Here is a 21,571-nt window from a genome sequence, read left to right on the forward strand (position 1 = left end):
GGCCTTAATTGTTTCTCCCCCCACTCGCACCCCTGGGATCTCTCCTGAGTGTTTAATGGCCCTCAACAGGGGTTCCATAGCCAGTATGAAGAGTGATGGTGAAAGAGGGCAACCCTGTCTAGTACCCTTTTTTATGTGAAAAGATTGGGACTGTACTCCATTAATTAGCACTGCTGCTTCCGGGTCTGAGTACAGAGCTCTTATGGCCCCAAAAGTCCACCCACCAAGCCCTATGTGTGTCAACACAGTAAATATGTATTCCCATTCGATCTTATCAAATGCTTTTTCAACGTCGAGGGAATACATACAAGTTGGAATTTGGTGTTGTTGGCTAGATGCCATAGCCAGTAATAATCTACGAACATTACTAGCCGCTTGTCTGGTTTTGACGAAGCCCACCTGCTCCTCCCCAACCAATCTGGGTAGAATGTTTGATAGTCGATTCGCTATAATTTTGGCTAGGATCTTTTTTTTTTGTGTAATCTTTTTATTAATGAATAAGTGCATATCACAAATGACAACCAAATTCTGTAACTTCAATACACCTTAGCCAACAGTATACACCATTTGGTATATTAACATCAATTTTTCTTTTTCCTTAACATACAAAATAGACGCTCTTCAATAGAATGTGATGGTCATTACCTAAACATAACATAACTATTCCCAGCCTCCAATTACATCAGATATTTTTGATCCCCTAAACTTCCCTTATCCCCCCTCCCCCCCACCCATCATCGGTACAGAACATATCCTCATTAAATTCCTTTCCATTGTTCATACACATGCCATATTTTTTGGAATTGTTGTATTTGCCCTTTATGGATAGCTGTCAACTTTGACATTTGATAGAGATGGTGCAGTCTACCTTTTATTATCTGCATTTTGGGGACTTCTTTCTGTCTCCAGGCTTGAGCTAACGCTATTTTAGCTGCTCCCAGGAGATGGATAACCAACTTATGGCAATGTATAGGGCTCTTCCCCGGACGTGCATTCAGTAAGCAATACTGGGCTTGAGCTGGGTATTTTATCTTTAACATGTCAAATATCATATCTAGAATCTCGGTCCAAAACCCCTGAACCCGGGGACAATCCCACCAGATGTGCCAAAATGTCCCTCGTCCCCCACATTCTCTCCAACAGTCTGTTGTAATCTGTGGATAAATTTTATGTAATCGCATCGGCGTATAATACCATCTATACAAGATTTTATATCCGTTTTCTGCCAATGACTGGGCCACGGTCAGTTTCAACAGATGTCTATATCCAACCGCCCACCACTCCTCCGAGTACTGTGTCCGGAGATCCTCCTCCCATCTCCTCGTATAAAAGCCTTGGGGCGACGAGAGGAGGAGTAATGCTCTATACAGTCGTGTTATGCTACCTTTCCCATCTCCCCCTCTCATCGCTTGCTCCAACCCTGTCTCAGTCAGTTCTAGTTCATCCCTGGCTCGTTTCAAAATGTAACTCCTTAAGCAGACATAAAATACCAGATCTCTTTCCTCTAGATCAAACTCTTCCTGTAAATCTTCAAAGGATTTTATTTCTCCATTACTCCATAGCTGTCCTAGTCTATCAAGCCCTTTCTTGGCCCATATTGAGTACGTTCTCTCTTCTTCTCCAAGGGGGAAGCCCGGTGCACCTCGTATAGCCATCTGTAGAAAGTACTTTCTATCTGGAAACACCTTTCTCCTGACTTGGAGCCATGTATTTAGTAAGTGTTTGAGACCCATCGGGACTTTCCCTGCTGCTGCTAAGATCTCCCTTCCCGGGCCCCATAGTATGTCCCTCAGGTATCGGGTCCCCAACCACGCTCTTTCCCAATGTAGCCACTTCTTGCTGTTCCTTGAATCCCACCCCGCTAGAATCCTAAGTTGTGCTGCCTGGTAATACAGATAAAAATTAGGGACTCCCATCCCACCCTTTGCTGGAGTTTGAAACATCATACTCCTTCGTACCCTTGGTGGTCTCTTTCTCCAAATATATGCAAACATTTTCTTATTTAATTGTTGAAAGAAGGTTCGGGGAATCAGCAATGGGAGTGCCAGAAACAAGTACAGCAATTTAGGTAGAAGCATCATCTTTACGGCCTGAATTCTACCTAGCCATGTTATTGTTAGGCCTTCCCATCTGTCCAGCTCCTCGAACAACTCCCTCAGTTTCTTTGGGAAATTTTCCTGGACTATGTTCTCAATCCTAGATGTGACCATTATGCCTAGATATCTGATTGTTTTGGTTGCCCATTGAATTGGATATAATGCTTTCAACCTCTGGGCCTCATCCTGGGGCATGGTAAGATTAAGTATCTCTGATTTATTTACATTTATTTTAAATCCCGACATCTTCCCATATTGTTGCAACTCCTCCATCACCTGCCCAAGCGATTGTGCAGGATGAGCCAATGTCATCAGCACATCATCAGCGAAGAGCATAATCTTATGCTCTCGCTTCCCTCTAATTACTCCCCGTATATTCCCATGCTCCCTGATCTTCTTAGCTAAGGGTTCAATTGAGAGTGCAAAAAGCAGAGGAGAAACTGCACAACCCTGTCTCGTCCCTCTTCCCAGGTTCAGCAATTTCGTGTGGGAGCCATTTATTTTTAGCATTGCCATAGGGCTTGTGTATAATAATTGTAACCACTTTAGAAACCTCCCTCCCATTCCTATCTGTTCTAAGACTGTAAATAAAAAGGACCATTCCACTCGGTCAAAGGCCTTTTCCGCGTCAACCGAGAACAAAATTACTGATTCTGCCTCATCAGACGCCTGCTGGATGATATGCAAGAGGCTTCTGATATTATCAAACGTCTGTCTGCCCTCAATAAATCCCGCCTGATCATCATGTATAATATGTGGTAACATTTTTTGCAACCTATTTGCAAGGATTTTAGTGAAGATTTTATAATCAATATTTAATAGCGATATGGGCCTATACGAGCCACAGCTCATGGGGTCTTTTCCCGGTTTCTGTATTAAGACTACTTCAGCCAGTCTCCAGGAATATGGTAACTCCCCTGCCTCATCAAAAGATGTTATTACCTTCAGCAACAAGGGGCCCAACCATTTGGCAAACATTTTATAGAAACGTGCGGGAAAGCCATCCGGCCCTGGGGCTTTATTCGTAGGCATTTTCCTGATCACTGTCTCAATTTCTTCTAATGTCATGGGGATTGACAAGGTTTCAGTCGCTTCTTCAGATAGTCTTGGGAGCCTGACCTCCTGTAGATATTTCTCTATATCTCCCTGGGCTGTTTCCTGCTCTGATTTATATATTTGGTCATAATAGTCCCAGAATATTGTTTGTATCTCCTCTGCTTGAGTTAACAGTTTACCCGTGTCGTCATATATACTCGCTATATAATTCCTCTGAACTTGCTTTTTTAATTTGTTGGCCAACAGTCTACTAGCTCTGTTCCCAAATTCGAAATGTTCTTGCTGGGCTTGTTGCATCTGATGTGCTATATCTAATAATTGCAACTCATTAAGCTGGGCCCTATATTGTTGTAATTCCTGCAACATTTTTGTATCTGTCTGATCCCTTTTATGTGCTCTCTCACTGGTTTCTATCTTTTTTCGCAAGTCAGCCTCTTGCTCTACCTTTTTTTTGGTGGTATGGGACTGTAAAGCTATTAATTGACCTCTCAGGACCGCTTTCATGCCCTCCCACACGTGGGCTGGGTGCACCTCTCCTGTGTCATTATACTTTATATATTCCATAATATAGTTTTCTATTATAGGTATATTTTGTGGGTCCAATAACAATGCCTCATTTAATCTCCAGGGCTTTCGCCTTTTCTTCTGAGTATCTGATAGCATTGTTAGTACTACCATAGAATGGTCTGACCAGGTACATGGTTCTATCTCCACCTTATCTATTTTGGATCTCATGGTCACATCACCCAACCAATAATCAATTCTCGAGTATGTGTTATGTGTGGGTGCATAATGAGTGTAGTCTTTTTCTAACCCATGAGTGTCTCGCCATAGGTCCATGAGTCCCCATCTTGCCATCCATGCCCTAAAGGCCATACGCTCTCCTTTGGCATAGCTTTCTGCACCACCCGAATTATCCAATTGTGGGTTAGTTGTCAAATTAAAATCTCCTCCCACAATCAAATTGCCTTTGACATGATCCCGTAGGACCCGCTCCAGTTCTGCCAGGAACACCTTTTGGCCCTCATTGGGTGCATAGACACACAATAGTGTGTAGTACACATTACCTCTAGAGACTATCAGCAGTAAATATCTGCCCTCCTTATCTTTAACTGTTTTATGTATTATCCACGGGTGAGAACTCGAGAGCGCAATCAAAACCCCTTTTTTTTTTTATCTTCTATACTGGATGCACAGATTATGTTGGGATAGTGTTTATGCTTTACTAGGTGTTCATGTTGTCTTTTGAGATGGGTCTCTTGTAGAAACACCACATCTGCCTTTTGGCGCAGCATTTCTCTGAACATCTGCTTACGCTTTTGCGGGGAATTTAAACCCCATACATTTATGGTAACATATTTAAACATGGCAGAATAGTAATGTGATATCTAATTCACTGAGAACCTTATCGTGTACCAAGATGATAGTCCCTTTTCCCTCTCTTCCCCACCCTCCTCCCTCCAATAGCATATTACCCCAACCAATTTCAGCTTCCCTACCCTCCTCCCCCCTCCCCTCAACCTTACCCCATAACTTTAACATCCGATCCCACAATTAGGTCGGAACTTAGAAGGGGGGAAGTGACCCTCTTGCTGTCTTCCACCTTCAAGCTCAGCCAAACATTAACTTTTATCTGATAGCCCTCTAAGCACCCCGGGCATAATATATTCGACCCAAATTAACTTTTCAACCAAATGTCCACAGTTAAACAGACAGCCAGTTCCACTCGCCTCCTCGAGTGTACCGTTAGCCTTCAGCCGGCCATCTTTCACCCAGCCTCCCGCAAACCGGAAATCTCTCAGGTGAGGCGTCCCGCTGACTTCTGGCGTTGCAGACGTCTCTGGCCTACTCTCTGCCATTTCGGGTGGGTTCGCTGACCTTGGACTGGCCGTGAGGCAGCTGGCGTGGACGGCGGATCTGCCTGCTGATCTCCCTGGAGAATCTCGTGGGCCTCTGCTAGTGATTTTATTTGATACTGTTGTCCATCTTTGTAGAATGCTATCGCAAACGGGTATCTCCAACGATAGCGAATCCCCAAGTCTCTCAATTTGGTAGTAAGTGGCTTAAGATCTGCTCTACACTTTAATGTGATCGCGGCCAGGTCCTGATAAATTTCTATAATTTTGGCTAGGATCTTGAGATCGACATTAATTAAGGAGATAGGTCTGTAAGAGTTAGCCTGATCCTCCGGACGGCCTGGTTTATGAATTAACGTAATAAATGCCTTATTAAAGTATGATGGAAATTTACCCTCCCCAATGATCTGTTCATAAAATTCGTGCATCCTAGGGTAGAAGGAAGGGGGTAACAGCTTATAAAACTCCCCGGAGTATCCGTCTGGCCCTGGTGCTGATCCAACAGGTAAGGATTTGATCACATCTTGTATTTCTTTAAGATTTAAGGGGCGTTCTAGGTCACCCTGCTCTTATACTGGGCAAAAACTTTTGGATCATATGTATTTGGGCCATATAAGCCCAATATCACAAATTCCTTATCTTGTATCCATACCCGAATCAAAATATAGCGCCCGTCCTGGTCCACTGCAATTACCTCAGACTTGGCCGCGAGCCCTTTCCGAATTAATATGGCCACCCCACCTTTACGGTCTCCAGATGCGGATGAGTGTACTTCTCCCACCCACTGGCGTTTTAACTTTGCGTGTTCTGCCACAGAGAGTCTAGTTTCTTGTAAGCAACCCACATCTGTTTTATGCCTATTCAGGGCTGATAAAATTTTTGCTCTTTTAATCGGGGTTGAAATGCCTCCCACGTTCCACGTGGAGAAACGTATGGACTTAACTTTTACATTTGTGTAACTTATCCATCGCTGATTCTAAAGGATTAACACCATTCCTCGGGCGCCCAGCCTCGCCCAAGGAACCCTGTGATCCAGTTCGCCACCTTATGTGTATATCCCCCATTATTATATAGATGTCCCATGTGAGCCCAGTAAGTCCCGTACAATGTGCATAAATCATGTATCTCAACCTAGCACCCTTCCCAACCCAGCCCCCCTCCCCCCTTCCCTGACCTAATCCCTTATTCAACCTGTTATTAACTATTAACCAAACTATAATTCTTATGGAAATCAATGATGGCGACCTCCCCTCTCCCCCACTACCCAGCACCCCAAAACAGCAACTTGTTTAACCTTAATTACATTGGCCCGTTCCACTAAAATACTCACTACTCCAACAATTAGAGCTCTGTTAGGCATATTTTCAAAGCACTTTGGGAGGCTAAGTTCCATAGGTTTCTATGGAACTTTGGGAGGCTAAGTGCTTTGAAAATGAGCCTCTTTGTCACCCAGTTCTCTCTGGTTGTCCAAGTTTCATCCTCAAGGAGGAAGGGATCTAAGTAATTCTGCTGGGACCTCCTGTGGCGCTCTGTAGGTCTGCCATTTCTCCTGGTGATATACTTTTAGGATCGCAGGATATATCAAGGCAAATCTTTGTTTAGTGAGAGCTAAAGATTTACATATAGGCCCAAATGCTCGGCGTCGTTCTTGTAGTGCAGCAGAAAAGTCTTGAAATATTTTAACAGGAGTGCCTTCAAAAACTAAAGAGTCTCTTTTCTGCCGCATCCCACGTAAAATTTCCACTTTATGGATGTAATTGTGTACTTTTATCATAATTACTCTTGGCCTCTGATTTGGGCCTGTCTTGCGTCCCACTCGATGGGCTCTTTCAAGGCACAATGGCTCAACACTATCCGACAAGGCGAATTCCGACTTTAGCCACTTCTCTAGTACTTCTGGTAAGTGGTGTTCCGGAGTGGATTCCGGGAACCCGATAATCCGCAAATTATCTCGCCTCGATTGATTTTCCAAGTCGTCTACAAGCTGGGAGTGTTTCTGCACCAGCTCTGCGAGTTCCGTCAACCTCGACGATATTCCGGCCTCCTTATCCTCTACCGCCGACATTCGCTGTTCTAATTCACCCGTTCGCTTTGTAGTTTCCGCTAATAGCGATTCAAAAAGAGGTGAGCTGGCCCGAGAGTTGGTGAAGTTGTGGTTCCATTGCTGACGACCACCACAGTCAGTTGCTGTAACTGTGCCTCAGTGAACTCCGCAGGGGTTTTTTCTGATGTCGAGTTCGCGGCCATCTTGGAATCGAGCGGTCTAGTCTTCTCCTCTTTCTTCCCGCTTTTTGGAGGCATGCTGGACTCTGATCGAGTGACAAACTGGTCCATAAAGTCCCTTTCACTCTCCTCCTCTTGGGGTGGCGATTTGGAACCGTGGCCCTCGCTGCCGGGTGCGGGTGGGAGGGCGAGGTCTCAGAGGAGAGCTACAACACGTCTGCTCTCTTCAACTCATCACGTGATCCCCCATCTTCTGTCTTATTAAACCACCTCGTCCATGACAGTAATTCATGTTTTGAGATGTAACAGGAGTTCTTTCACTTTGCCTTGGTGGTTACCTAGCTGGTACCCAGTTAGTGGATAACCCCTACACAATAAATACACAAACAGTATTTATTGGTTTTAGTACTAGGGCTGGAACTGGTTTACACCAGGAGACTAATAAACAGCTTCTCTCAGACTTTTATGCAGTCCACTCACTCAATAACTTAGACAACACAGTTCTTGTTCTCAACCAACTGTTTATTAAAGTCATTTTCTTGGTAGTCTCAATCAATATAGCAGATGTAGTAGGTACAATTGCAGATTCTCCGGGGTGACTCCCAGATCCACTGCTATCCACTCAGGGCCTTCTCTCAAGGTGCCCAGCGCTCCCACCAGGTGCTGTGGAGGACTTGCAGCTCATCTGCATATTCTCATAGCCTTTTCCGGGGTGACTGCCAGGTTCACTCCGGTCCACTCAGAGCCTTCACTCAAGGTGCCCAGCACTCCCACCAGGTGCTATGGAGGACTTGCAGCCCTTCTGCATATCCTCACAGCCTTCTCTGGGGTGATTCCCAGGTCCATCCTGATCCTCCCAGGGCCCTCGCTTCAGGTGCTGTGCACCAGAACATTTTCTCTATACATTTCAGATTTTCTCCCAGTTACTACTTATGGCTCCAGTACACTTTTTCTTCTTGGTACTGTCCCTTCCTAATCTGTACACTGCAGGAACACATTGCCCACCCTCTGCTTTCATCATCTCACCATCTCTTTTGTCCTCTTCCTTCTTCTCGGCTCTCAACCTTCAACATTTCCTTCCTTCCATTCCATCTCAATTCTATCTGAGTACATCTTGCCTTTGTCACTGTCATCATGCTTCTCCTACTCTTCTCTGTACTCTCTTGCTCCTTCTGCTCTCCACTGGGGACATCAACCCCAAACCTGGTCCTCCACATCAGCTCTCATCCTATTCGTGCAGATCACACCGTGATGTCTCCAATCTAATTTCTGTTTCTCTCCTTCCCACTTCTTCCCTGCCTTTCTCCTGTGCTCTGTGGAATGCCCGTGCTGTCTGTAACAAACTTTCCTACATCCACGACCTCTTTATCTCTCATACTCTCCATCTGCTTGCCCTAACTGAAACTTGGCTTTGCCCTAAAGACTCTGCTTCAGTCACGGCCCTGTGCCATGGAGGTTATCTTTTCTCCCATACTCCTCACCCGCTTGGCCGTGGAGGTAGTGTCGGGCTACTACTTTCACCCTCCTGTAGATTTCAACCTCTTCTTCCACCTTAGCCTCACTGCTTTTCTTCCTTCGAAGTCCACTCCATCCGTTTATTCACTCCTCTGCCTCTCCGAATAGCAGTCATTTATCGACACCCTGATAAGTCCCTTTCTTTCTTTCTCATTGACTTTGACACCTGGCTTTCCTTCTTTCTTGAACCTTCATCTCCTTCCCTCATTCTTGGGGATTTTAACATTCACTTTCATTCTTCAACTGTGCTTCACTACCCCCACTCACCAGAAGGGCCCAGTGGCAATTTGATCTTCTTCTCAAATTGCTCACTCTCCAGTTTCTGTGCCTCAGCTCTTCCCCTCTATCATCTGATAACTTTCACACTTAAACACCCTCCTCCCCAGCCCCTTCCAATCTCAACCAATACCTTTGGGAATCTTCAGGCTATTGAACCTTCTACTTTGTCCTCCAGTGTTTCAAATCTCTTCTCAACCACTATCAGGGACATTTTAGAAAGAGGAGGGCGTCCTTCTCTCAGGGTCGCCCAAATCGGCATAATCGAAAGCCGATTTTGGGCGTCCTCAACTGCTTTCCATCGCGGGGATGACCAAAGTTCCCGGGGGCGTGTTGGCAGTGTACTGAAGGTGGGATGGGGGCGTGGTTAATAGATGGGCATCCTCAGCCAAAAATAGAGAAAAGAAGGGCGTCTCTGACGAGCATTTGGCCGACTTTACTTGGTCCTTTTTTTTTCAGGACCAAGTCTCGAAAAGGAGCCCGAACTGACCAGATGACCACCGGAGGGAATCGGGGATGACCTCCCCTTACTCCCCCAGTGGTCACCAACCCCCTCCCACCCAAAAAAAATTTTAAAATATTTTTTCCAGCCTCTATGCCAGCCTCAAATGTCATACCCAGCTCCATCACAACAGTATGCAGGTCCCTGGAGAAGTTTTTAGTGGGTGTAGTGCACTTCAGGCAGACGGACCCAGGCCCATCCCCCCCTACCTGTTACACTAGTGCTAGTAAATGTGAGCCCTCCAAAACCCACCACAAACCCACTGTACCCACATGTAGGTGCCCCCCTTCATCCCTAAGGCTATGGTAGTGGTGTATAGTTGTGGGGAGTGGGTTTTGGGGGGGGTTGGGGGGCTCAGCACACAAGGTAAGGGAGCTATGCACCTGGGAGCAATTTCTGAAGTCCAGTGCAGTGCCCCCTAGGGTGCCTGGTTGGTGTCCTGGCATGTGAGGGGGACCAGTGCACTATGAATGCTGGCTCCTCCCACAACCAAAGGGCTTGGATTTGGTCATTTTTCAGATGGACGTCCTCGGCTTCCATTATCGCTGAAAACAGGGGACGACCATCTCTAAGGATGACCTAAGGACAACCTAAATGTTGAGATTTGGGCGTCCCCGACCGTATTATCGAAATAAAAGATGGACGCCCATCTTGTTTCGATAATACGGGTTGCCCCACCCCTTCACGGTGCCAACCTTAGAGATGGCCGCCCCATTCGATTATCCCCCTCCACATTATCCAAGTCTGTCAATGAGTCTGTCTCTTCCTATAATACTATTCTTTCCTTTGCTCTGGATACTCTCGCTCCTCCCATTCCCCGTTCTGTAAGGCGTACCATACCCCAGCCTTGGCTGACCTTTAGAATCTGCTACCTACGTTCCTGTGCCTGCACTGCCGAATGCCTTTGGTTGAAATCCCATGCCCATGCTGACTTCATACGTTATCCAAGCCTGTCAATGAGGCTGTCTCTTCCTATAATACTACTCTCTCCTCTGCTCTGGATAATCTCACTCCTCCCATTCCCCTATCTGTAAGGCGTACCAATCGCCAGCCTTGGCTGACCTCTAGAATCTGCTATCTATGTTTCTGTGCCCGTTCTGCCAGCCGCCTTTGGCTGAAATCCCATGCCCATGCTGACCTCATACATTTCAAATTCTTGCTGACCTCCTTCCAGTCTGCTCTTTTACTTGCCAAACAGGACTACTACATCCAGCTGCCAAATTCTCTTGGCTCAAACCTTCGACATCTGTTTGCCACACTGAACTCTCTCCTCAAAGTGCCTTCACCTCCAACTCCCCCTTCACTGTCTCCTCACTCTGGCTGAATACTTTCATGATAAGGTTCACAAGATTAAACTTGAATTCTCAACCAAGTCACCTCCACCTCTCCTTCCCTTAGTCCATTCTCTCAACCCTCCAACTCCTGCATCATGCAAATAGGAACAACAAACGTACTCTGAAATGTCTATATGCAAATGCTAGGAGTCTAAGAAATAAGATGGGAGAGTTGGAATATATTGCACTAAATGAAAAATTGGACATAATAGGCATTACTGAGACCTGGTGGAAGGAGGATAACCAGTGGGACACTGTCATACCGGGGTACAAAGTGTATCGTAGTGATAGACTGGACCGGACTGGTGGAGGGGTAGCATTGTATATTAGCGAGAGCTTTGACTCAGATAGATTACAAATTCAGCAGGACACAAATCACACCTTTGAATCATTGTGGGTTGAAATTCCATGTATAAAAGAGAAAAGCATGGTGATAGGAGTGTACTACCGTCCACCTCGCCAGGATGAGCAGGTAGATGCAGAAATGATAAAAGAAATCAGAGACGCAAACAAAATGGGCAATGCGATAACAATGGGTGACTTCAATTACCCAAATGTAGACTCGGTAAATGTAACATCGGGACACGCTAGAGATGTACAATTCCTTGAAGAAATCAAGGACAGCTTTATGGAGCAGCTGGTGCAGGAGCCAACGAGAGAAGGAAAAATTCTAGACTTGGTTCTTAGTGGAGCGCATGATCTAGTGAGGGACGTTATGGTACTGGGGCCGCTTGATAACAGTGATCATAATATGATCAGTTTTGATATCAACCTTGAAGTAACTATACATAGGAAGTCAAATACGTTAGTGCTTAACTTTAAAAAAGGAGACTATGATAAAATGAGAAGAACAGTAAAAAAAAAAACTTAAAGAGACAACTGAGAGGGTAAAAACTGTACAACAGGCGTGGATGCTGTTCAAAAATACCATCGTGGAGGCTCAGGCCAAACATATTCCGCAAATTAGAAAAGAAAGACGGTATTCCAAGAGACAGCCGGCGTGGTTGAAAAGTGAGGTGAAGGAAGCTATTAGGGCTAAAAGAAACGCCTTCAGAAAATGGAAGAAGGAATCATCTGAAAATAACAAGAAGCAGCATAAGGAGTGTCAAAGCAAATGCAAGGCGCAGATAAAGAAGGCCAAGAGGGATTACGAAAAAAAGATAGCATTAGAGGCAAAAAAACATAGTAAAATTTGGTATATCAAAAGCAGGAAGCCGGCAAAAGAATTGGTTCGGCCGCTAGATGACCAAGGGGTAAAAGGGGCGATCAAAGAAGACAAAGACTCAGCGGAGAGATTAAATGAATGCTTCGGTCTTCACCGAGGAAGATTTGAGTGGGATACCGGTGTTGGATATGGTATTTCAAGCGAACGAGTCAGAGAAACTTACTGAATTCACAGTAAACCTGGAGGATGTAATGGGGCAGTTCAGCAAACTGAAGAGTAGCAAATCTCCTGGACCGGATGGTATTCATTCTAGAATACTGATGATAGAACTGCAAAAAGAGCTTGCGGAGCTACTGTTAGCGATTTGCAATTTATCCTTAAAATCGAGCGTGGTACCGGAAGATTGGAGGGTGGCCAATGTAACACCGATTTTTAAAAAAGGTTCCATGGGAGATCCGGGAAATTATAGAACGGTGAGTCTGACGTCGGTGCCGGGGAAAATGGTAGAGGCTATTATTAAAAACAAAATTACAGAGCACATCCAAGGACATGGATTACTGAGACCAAGTCAGCACGCTTTAGTGTGAGGAAATCTTGTCTGACCAATTTACTTCAATTCTTTGAAGGAGTAAACAAACATGTGGACAATGGGAAGCCAGTTGATATTGTGTATCTAGATTTTCAAAAGGCGTTTGAGAAGGTACCTCATGAAAGGTGTAAACAGGATGAGGTTAATTGTGAAGAATGGTGAGGATGGAGCTCTCACCTCAGGCTCCCAGGTCCCTCTTTCACTCAGGGTGAGCTGGTTTAGTATGCAGATTTTATGCAAATTCAGATCCTACCCCTTTTTACTCGGGGTGACCTGGTTCTCAAAAAAAGCAAACAGAGTCAGGTCTTATCAACAGGATTTCTTCCATACAAATCTTTATTTCAGCCCGTGGGGCACACCTCTCTTAGCTTAAAACACTTTCACAAGCTCAACAGTTCTTCCAGCTTAACCATTTCCTTTCTTCCTCTCAGTGCAATCTTCCAGTTTAAACATTTCTTCTTGCACAGTCCCATGTCCCTTTATTTCTTCCCCCTGAGCCCTTTCCCACTGGCATTTTGGCTCAGTAATAGCTCAGTCCAGGACACCCAGTCTCTTCTCAATATTAACTCTGGGACACACAGTACCTCTTCACTGTTCTAACCACAGCCTTGGCATCTGGGACACACAGTAGTTCTCTTCACTGTTCTAAACACAGCCTTGGCATCTGGGACACACAGTAGCTCTCTGAACACATAGTTCTTATCCTGGCACTCTAGGGCCTTCTTACCCCAGCCAGCTTCCCTGCCTTGCACCCCGTTCACCACAAGTCAAAAGGGCTCAGCCAGTACTTCACCTGGGGGATCTCCCGCTCCCAGCTCCAGCTCTCTTCTTCAGCTGCCAGCTCTCCCCTCACTTTCTCCTCTTCTCAGGTGGGGTATTAAGGGTTTAATGGCAAACAGGACCCAGCCCATAACCGGCTGCACCTGTTTCCACCCCCAGGACTCTCCCCGGTCCTAGCGAGCTCCAGTTATATCTCCCCTTTGACTCACCTAGCCCTTCTCCCTGGACATTTTAGGGGGGTCAACGCCCTCTAGGGGCCTAACCAGGGTAGGACAGCCTCATAATCCTTACAAAGGCTACAGAGGAAATTGGAGGGCCATGGCATAGGAGGAAATGTCCTATTGTGGATTAAAAACTGGTTGAAGGATAGGAAACAGAGAGTAAGGTTAAATGGGCAGTATTCACAATGGAGAAGGGTAGTTAGTGGGGTTCCTCAGGGGTCAGTGCTAGGACCGCTGCTTTTTAATATATTTATAAACGATTAAGAGATGGGAGTAACTAGTGAGGTAGTTAAATTTTCTGATGACACAAAGAGGCATATTTTCAAAGCACTTAGCCTTCCAAAGTTCCATAGAAACCTATGGAACTTTGGAAGGCTAAGTGCTTTGAAAATATGCCTCAAAGTTATTCAAAGTCATTAACTCGTGAGAGGATTGTGAGAAATTACAGAAGGACCTTACGAGACTGGGCGGCTAAATGGCAGATGACGTTTAATGTGAGCAAGTGCAAGGTGATGGATGTGGGGAAAAAAGAACCCGAATTATAGCTACGTCATGCAAGGTTCCACGTTAGGAGTTACGGACCAAGAAAAGGATCTGGGTGTCGTCGTTGATAATACACTGAAACCATCTGCTCAGTGTGCTGCTGCGGCTAGGAAAGCGAATAGAATGTTGGGTATTATTAGGAAAGGTATGGAGAACAGGTGTGAGGATGTTATAATGCCGTTGTATCGCTCCATGGTGCGACTGCACCTTGAGTATTGTGTTAAATTCTAGTCGCCACATCTCAAGAAAGATGTGGAGGGGCATAATCGAACGCGAACGCCTATCTCCATGGGCGTCTATGTCTGAAAACGGGTACGTGAAGAGGCGGGACAGACCATATTTTCGAAAAAATGGACGTTTTTCAGCTGGGCGTTTGTTTTTTTTAGCGATAATGGAAACTAAAAACGCCCAGCTCAAAAACGTCCTAATCCGAGCCATTTGGTCGTGGGAGGGGCCACGATTTGTAGTACACTCGCCCCCCTGACATGCCAGGACACCAACTGGGCACCCTAGAGGTCAGTGTGGTGGATTTCAGACAACGCTCCCACATGCTTAGCTCCCTTACCACGGGTGTTGAGCCCCCAACCCCCTCCCTCAAAACCCACTACCCACAAATGTACAACACTACCATAGCTCTTAGGGGTGAAGGGGGCACCTACATGTGGGTACAGTGGGTTTTGCAGGCCTCCCATTTACCAGTACAAGTGTTACAGGTAGGAGGGGATGGGCCTGGGTCTACATGGCTGAAGTGCACTGCGGTACCCACTAAAAGTGCTCCAGGGACCTGCATACACACGGGCCTCTAGGACTGGTTGCTGCTATATAACATTGGCACACCAGTTGACACCTGAAGACTAATCTCTCCGAAAACCTCCTTTATTGGAATAAGCACGCTTACTCACAGTTAACTGCAGATCAGAGGTTGTGCCCTACTGGCAACGAGTCTCCCTGGTAATGAGATGAGCAGTAGGTCAGAGCTGGCAGAATGGTGTACAATGCCCTCTTTCAGCCACATTCAAGGGAAGAACTAAGTTCTGTAACGTGGCTAACACGTGAAAGGGATCTAAAACTGGCTTACAAAAATGGCCACTACCTCATGGACTACCGGAAACAAAACAGGGCACACTCTGACCCAGTAAGCAGGGGGAAAAGCACCATGGGAGTAGAGCCTACCAACTACCAACATCATGAGCATTTGCCACAAGCTAGTGGAATCACAGAGCCCAATACCCTACACCCACCACAATGCATTGCTGATGTGACTCTGCAGTGCGCATAACAGAAAAGGTGTCACACTCACCCGAGAGCCATATCAGAACCAGGGAAAGGCTGTCACAGGATAGAACACATTCTGCAGTCATAGAGGTGGGTACGGCATTTGAGGCTGGCATAGAGGCTGGGAAAAAAGTTTTTCAAGTGGGTTTTTTTTGGTGGGAGGGAGTTAGTGACCACTGGGGGAGTCCAGGGAGGTGATCCCCGATTCCCTCCAGTGGTCATCTGGTCAGTTGGGGCACTTTTTTGGGACCTGTTCGTGAAAAAAAAAGGGTCCAAAAAAAGTGACCCAAAATCACGGTAAAAACGCCTTTTTTTTCGATTATCAGCTAAAGACGCCCATCTCTCCTCGGCCGATAACCACGCCCCAGTTCCGTTTTCATCACGCCTCCAACACACCCCCATCAACTTTACCTGTTTCCACGACGGATTGCAGTTGGAAACGCCCAAAATCGGCTTTCGATTATATCGATTTGGGCACCCATGGGAGAAAGATGCTCATCTCCCGATTTGGGTCGCAATATAGGCGTTTTTCTCTTTCGATTATAAGTGGATAGTAGAATTGGAAAAGGTGCAGCGAAGGGCGACTAAAATGATAGCGGGGATGGGACGACTTCCCTATGAAGAAAGTCTAAGGAGGCTAGGGCTTTTCAGCTTTGAGAAGAGACGGCTGAGGGTGTTGCAGGAATTACCACTATTGTTAGCAGAATCTGTGGTACTTCAGGAGTCAAACACCACACACCAGAATGAGAGAGAAGTCTTCTTTATTTGCCAGCAAACAAAGTAGGACATCAGCACTAGGTCTCTTATTCTCTTTCTCAGCTCTCTGTGTCTTGTGGCTTCTGTCTCAGCTCCTTCTCTTCTTCTGTTGTCTCTCTTCTTCAGCTCTCTCTTCTAACGTAAGCTGCTTCTGCTCTCAGTTATGTAGGGTCCTAAGCCCTTCTGGCCCCCCTTTCTCACCAGATGGTAAAGAATAGATTGATTACCCTGCCTTGAACTAATTATTACTTACACATTACTTAAAAATATCAGTTACATAGGTTTGATATTTCCTAAACTGACCTATAACCTGGGGCCTCTCACACTAGACATTGTGGCAGCTATCTCTTGCATTTTATTATGATTAAATTCTTAGGTTCCCAGCTAACTTCATACTAACTGGGTTCTGGCATTCATTAAGGAAGGGGTCAAGGGGCCAATCTTGCTCAATGGCACACATACATTTATTATTACTTTCAGAAAACCAGTCCTTCACTTAGCTATAATTAATCAAGACTTTCCCTGACCTCTTTCACCTATTAGCTTCCTACACAGAACTCACTAGGACTGTGGATAATTCAAACCAGATGATGACCTCTTAAAACTGCAGACAAAGCTCACTTGAAAAGTCAGCCACTAGATTTAACACTGGATTGAAAAGATATTCTATATAGAAATAGAACTTATTAATTACACAGAATAAAACATATTCTAAAATAAGCAGAAATCAGAATTCCTTATAAGACAAAATCTAACTCATCTAGAATATCTAGAATTATTTAAACAGCATTCAGCCTACTTTTAAAACTGCAATATGCCTTGCTCATAATGGTATCCAGATGTGGTAAATAATTACTTCTCTCTGACCTTTCTAACCTTTTAGTCTAGCAAAAGCTAGACATTTGAGTAATTAAACCCAGATGGCATTCCTCCACTTTACAGGACTGAAAAGTTAATATAGAGGTATATAAAATAATGAGTGGAGTAGAACAGGTGGATGTGAAGCGTCTGTTCACACTTTCCAATAAGTAATAAGTTTAAAACAAATAGGAGAAAATATTTCTTCACCCAACGCATAATTAAACTCTGGAATTCGTTGCCGGAGAACGTAGTGAAGGCGGTTAGCTTGGCAGAGTTTAAAAAGGGGTTAGACGGTTTCCTAAAGGACAAGTTGATAGACCGCTGCTAAATGGACTTGGGAAGAATCCACAATTTCGGGAATAACATGTATAAAATGTTTTTACATTTGGGTACCTTGCCAGGTGCCCTTGTCCTGGATTGGCCTCTGTCGGGGACAGGATGCTGGGTTCGCTGGACCTTTGGTCTTTTCCCAGTATGGCATTACTTATGTACTGAAGAGGAAATTGCACATCTTCTTTCCTCCTCAAAACTACCTACCTGTTCCTCTGATCCTATCCCCACCCATCTAATTAGCACTATCTCTCCTACTGTCATCCCTTTTATCTGTCATATCCTCAATCTTTCACTTTCCACTGCGACTGTTCCTGATGCCTTCAAACATGCCGTAGTCATACTACTCCTTAAAAAAACCTTCATTGGACCCTACCTGTCCTTCCAACTATTTCCCCATCTCCCTCCTCCCTTTCCTATCCAAGATACTTGAACGTGCTGTTCACCACCATTGTCTTGATTTTCTTTCATCTCAAGCTATTCTTGATCCACTTCAATCTGGCTTTCGCCCTCTTCATTCAATGAAACAGCGCTTGCCAAAGTCTCCAGTGACCTGTTCCTGGCTAGATCCAAAGGTCTCTATTCTATCCTATCTGCTGTTTTTGACACTGTTGATCACAGCCTACTCCTTGATACTCTGTCCTCACTTGAATTTCAGGGCTCTGTTCTTTCCTAGTTTTCTTCTTATCTGTCCTATCATACTTTTAGTGTACATTCTGGTGGATCCTCCTCCACTTCTATCCCACTGTCAGTTGGTGTACCTCAGGGATCTGTCCTGGGACCTCTTCTCTTCTCCATCTATACTTCTTCCCTTGGTACTCTGATCTCATCCCATGGTTTTCAGTATCACCTTTATACTGATGACTCCCAGGTCTACCTCTCCACACCAGAAATCTCAGCAGGAATCCAGGCCAAAGTATCAGCCTTCTTGTCTGACATTGCTGCCTGGATGTCTCAGCGCCATCTGAAACTAATCATGACCAAGACTGAGCTTCTTATCTTTCCTCCTAAACCAACCTCTCCTCTTCCCCCATTCTGTGTTTCTGTGGATAACACTCCCATCCTCTCTGTCTCATCAGCTGGTAACCTTGGGGTCATCTTTGACTCCTGTCTTTTCTTCTCTGCACATATTCAGCAGACTGCTAAAATCTGTCATTTCTTTCTACTACTACTGCTACTACTTAACACTTCTATAGCGCTACAAGGCTCTATAATATCACCAAAATTCACCCTTTCCTTTCTGAGCACACTACCAGAACCCTTGTCCACACTCTTATCACCTCTCGCTTAGACTTTTGCAACTTGCTTCTCACAGGTCTCCCACTTAGCCATCTGTCTCCTCTTCAATCTGTTCAAAATTCTGCTGCACGAGTTATATTCCTCCAGTGTTGCTATGCTCATATTAGCTCTCTCCTCGTCACTTCATTGCCATCCTATCCATTTCTGCATACAGTTCAAACTCCTCTTATTGATTTACAAGTGCATTCACTCTGCAGCTCCTCAGTACCTCTCCACTCTTATCTCTCCCTACACTTCTCCCCGGAAACTCCATTCACTTGGTAAATCTCTCTTATCTGCACCCTTCTCCTCCACTGCTAACTCCAGACAATAAACTTCCTGAGCTGGTACTTCAAGCTCCATCTCTAGCCATCTTCAAATCTAGGCTAAAAGCCCACCTTTTTGATGCTGCTTTTAACTCCTAACCCTTACTCACTTGTTCAGGACCCATGTTTTATCATTCCCACCTTATTTGTCCTGTTTATCTGTTCTAATTAGATTGTAAGTTCTGTCGAGCAGGGACTGTCTCTTCATATTCAAGTGTAGAGCACTGCGTATGTCTCGTAGTGATTGTTCTGTCCTCTGACAGCCTTACCCTGATTTATAATGTGGCCCTGCAGATGAGTTTGATACCTTTGCTGTCATTCTCACTGCGGAGTCACATGAACGATGCATTGTGGGTGGTGTGGTTCTCATGGAATGTAGCTACACTAGCCTGTCTGCATAATACTGTTTTTATTGGTTGTGCTGTTGCTAGATGGCAGGCTCTGTTCCCATTGGTGGGTCTCCCCCTGCTCCCTGGGCCAGTGTGTGTCCTTCTCTATCCCTCTCGCATGGAGACAGTTTCCATCTTGTTAAGACAGCACCCTTTCCTGCCATACCCCCTGTTAATGTACTTGTTTTTTTTACCTTGTGTATATCTTACTGAAGAGATATTTTACTCCAGTCACCCAGCTCTGAGCTACTGTCTTCTCAGAATTACGGAGTCTCTATGCCATGGGGCAGTGCTTCTGAATTACATCTGACTGTGAGTAATCTTTATGTTATTCAATAAAGGAATTTCAGAAATATAGAGTCTTCAGGTGTGAATTGGGGTGCCAAGGTTAAACATCAGGATATCTAAACTTAGAGGACAGCTTATGAGAGGCCTGAACATTAAAAAAAAAAAAAAACAGAAAAGGAAGAAAGTTCAGCTTGAAAAAGAGTCTTCTGAACTGTATTTAATCAGACCAGAAAAGTTAAGTTTGTGAAGACACAGAAGATTTTGTGAAAGCTAGTAACAGTGTTAAGTGTTAGCAGTTCCTCTGTGACCACATTTAATGAACAGCTTCATATTGTTTCAAGTACCTTGCCCTGCTCAAGTGCAGCCCCTCCCCTCTGCATGCAGCTAAGGACATTAACCTGATCTCTGAAAATCCTCTAGGGCGAGAGGGGCGTATAGCAACAAGTTGCTAAGAGACAGAAGGAGGGAGGATCCTGACTCAGAGCTACTCTCCCCTTCCCATCTCCTCTGTTCATCAGTGTTGCCAGGTGGGCGGTTTTACCGCCCAATTGGGCGGTTTTCCGCGACCCGCCGCGGGAAATTTTTGCCCGCGGCGGGTTGCAGGTTTTTTGGGCTGTTTTTGGCCTTCAGTGCGGTTTTTTCGGCCGCGGGGGGGCGGGGTTAGTGACGTTTTTGGGTGGGGTTAATGACGTTTTGGGCGGGGTTAGTGACGTGGGAGGCGGGGCCGATGACGTAGGAGGCGGGGCCGATGACGGGGAGGCGGGGCCGATGACGTGGGAGGCGGGGCCGATGACGGGGAGGCGGGGCCGATGACGTGGGAGGCGGGGCCGATGACGGGGAGGCGTGGCCGGTGACGTGGAAGGCGGGGCCAGTGACGGCGGGGGCGGGGTTGATGACGGCGGGGGCGGGCGTGATGACGCGGGGGTGGGGGTGTCAGGGGCGGGGTTTGTGTTTGGGCGGGTTTTGGGCTGTTTTTTGGGCTCGATCGGGCTGGAAAAAAATTTTCCACCTGGCAACCCTGCTGTTCATTAACCTATGTCTGAAACCTGATTCAGTAATGATTGCAGCAGCTTGAAAAGCAGACTTCTCCCTACAGCAATTGATTCTCAGTACAGCCTTCACACAGAGTAGCTTTTCACTCCAGCTTCCTCTTAAACTAAAGCTGTCTTCCCATTTAATAAAATATATAAATAATCACAGCAGGGCCGTGCTAAGGGTCTCTGGTGCCCCCCTGCAGACTATCAGTTGGTGCCCCCCCCCCCCCCCCGTCTCGCTTCTTCATTATATGTTTCTCCATTGCTACCTGTCTTTCCTTTAGACTGAAAACTACAGGCCCAGCCAAACCTGACAAAAGGGTCTACCACACCCTTCAATGTCAAGCATATACTAGAAAACTGTAAATTAGCTTACACAGGAAAGCAGTTTAAAAAAATAAACACAATTCCTGCTGTTTCTTAACACTGCTCTCCAGAGAAAGCACTGCCTTTATAAAGAGGCTTTTCAGTGGGACTTAGCCTATTAAAAACTACTACTACTACTAACTAGCATTTCTAAAGCGCTACTAGGGTTACGCAGCGCTGTACAATTTAAACATAGAAGGACAGTCCCTGCTCAAAAGAGCTTACAATCTAAAAGACAAGAGAACAATCTAAAGACAAGTGAACAATCTAGAGGACGAGTGAACAGTTAATCTGATAGGGTGGATAGATTGGGGTATTTTATATATCTCGAGCGGTTAGGCGCCGAAGGCAGCATTGAAGAGGTGAGTTTTAAGCAGAGATTTGAAGATGGGTAGGGAGGGGGCATGGCGTATGGGTAAAGGAAGATTGTTCCAGGCATGGGGTGAGGCAAGGCAGAATGAGCGGAGCCTGGAGTTGGCAGTGATGGAGAAGGGTACAGAGAGAAGGGCTTT

The 21,571-nt window shown here is 45.5% G+C and overlaps 1 protein-coding gene across 6 annotated transcripts in view; it reads left to right on the forward strand.

Annotated features, from left to right (window-relative positions):
• TOR4A (torsin family 4 member A) overlaps positions 1-21,571 on the forward strand; it is a 223,242-nt gene that overhangs the window by 160,404 nt on the left and 41,267 nt on the right. The window contains exon 1 of one of the 6 annotated variants that reach the window (XM_030207780.1): positions 19,549-19,683. The exons of the other annotated variants lie outside the window; for them this stretch is intronic. The gene's annotated coding sequence lies outside the window, so the exon portion shown is untranslated. Of the gene's footprint in view, positions 1-19,548; positions 19,684-21,571 lie in introns of those variants that run through there. 6 annotated transcript variants of the gene reach the window in all.

Source organism: Microcaecilia unicolor, chromosome 6 (assembly GCF_901765095.1).
Source record: "Microcaecilia unicolor chromosome 6, aMicUni1.1, whole genome shotgun sequence".
NCBI lineage: Eukaryota > Metazoa > Chordata > Amphibia > Gymnophiona > Siphonopidae > Microcaecilia > Microcaecilia unicolor.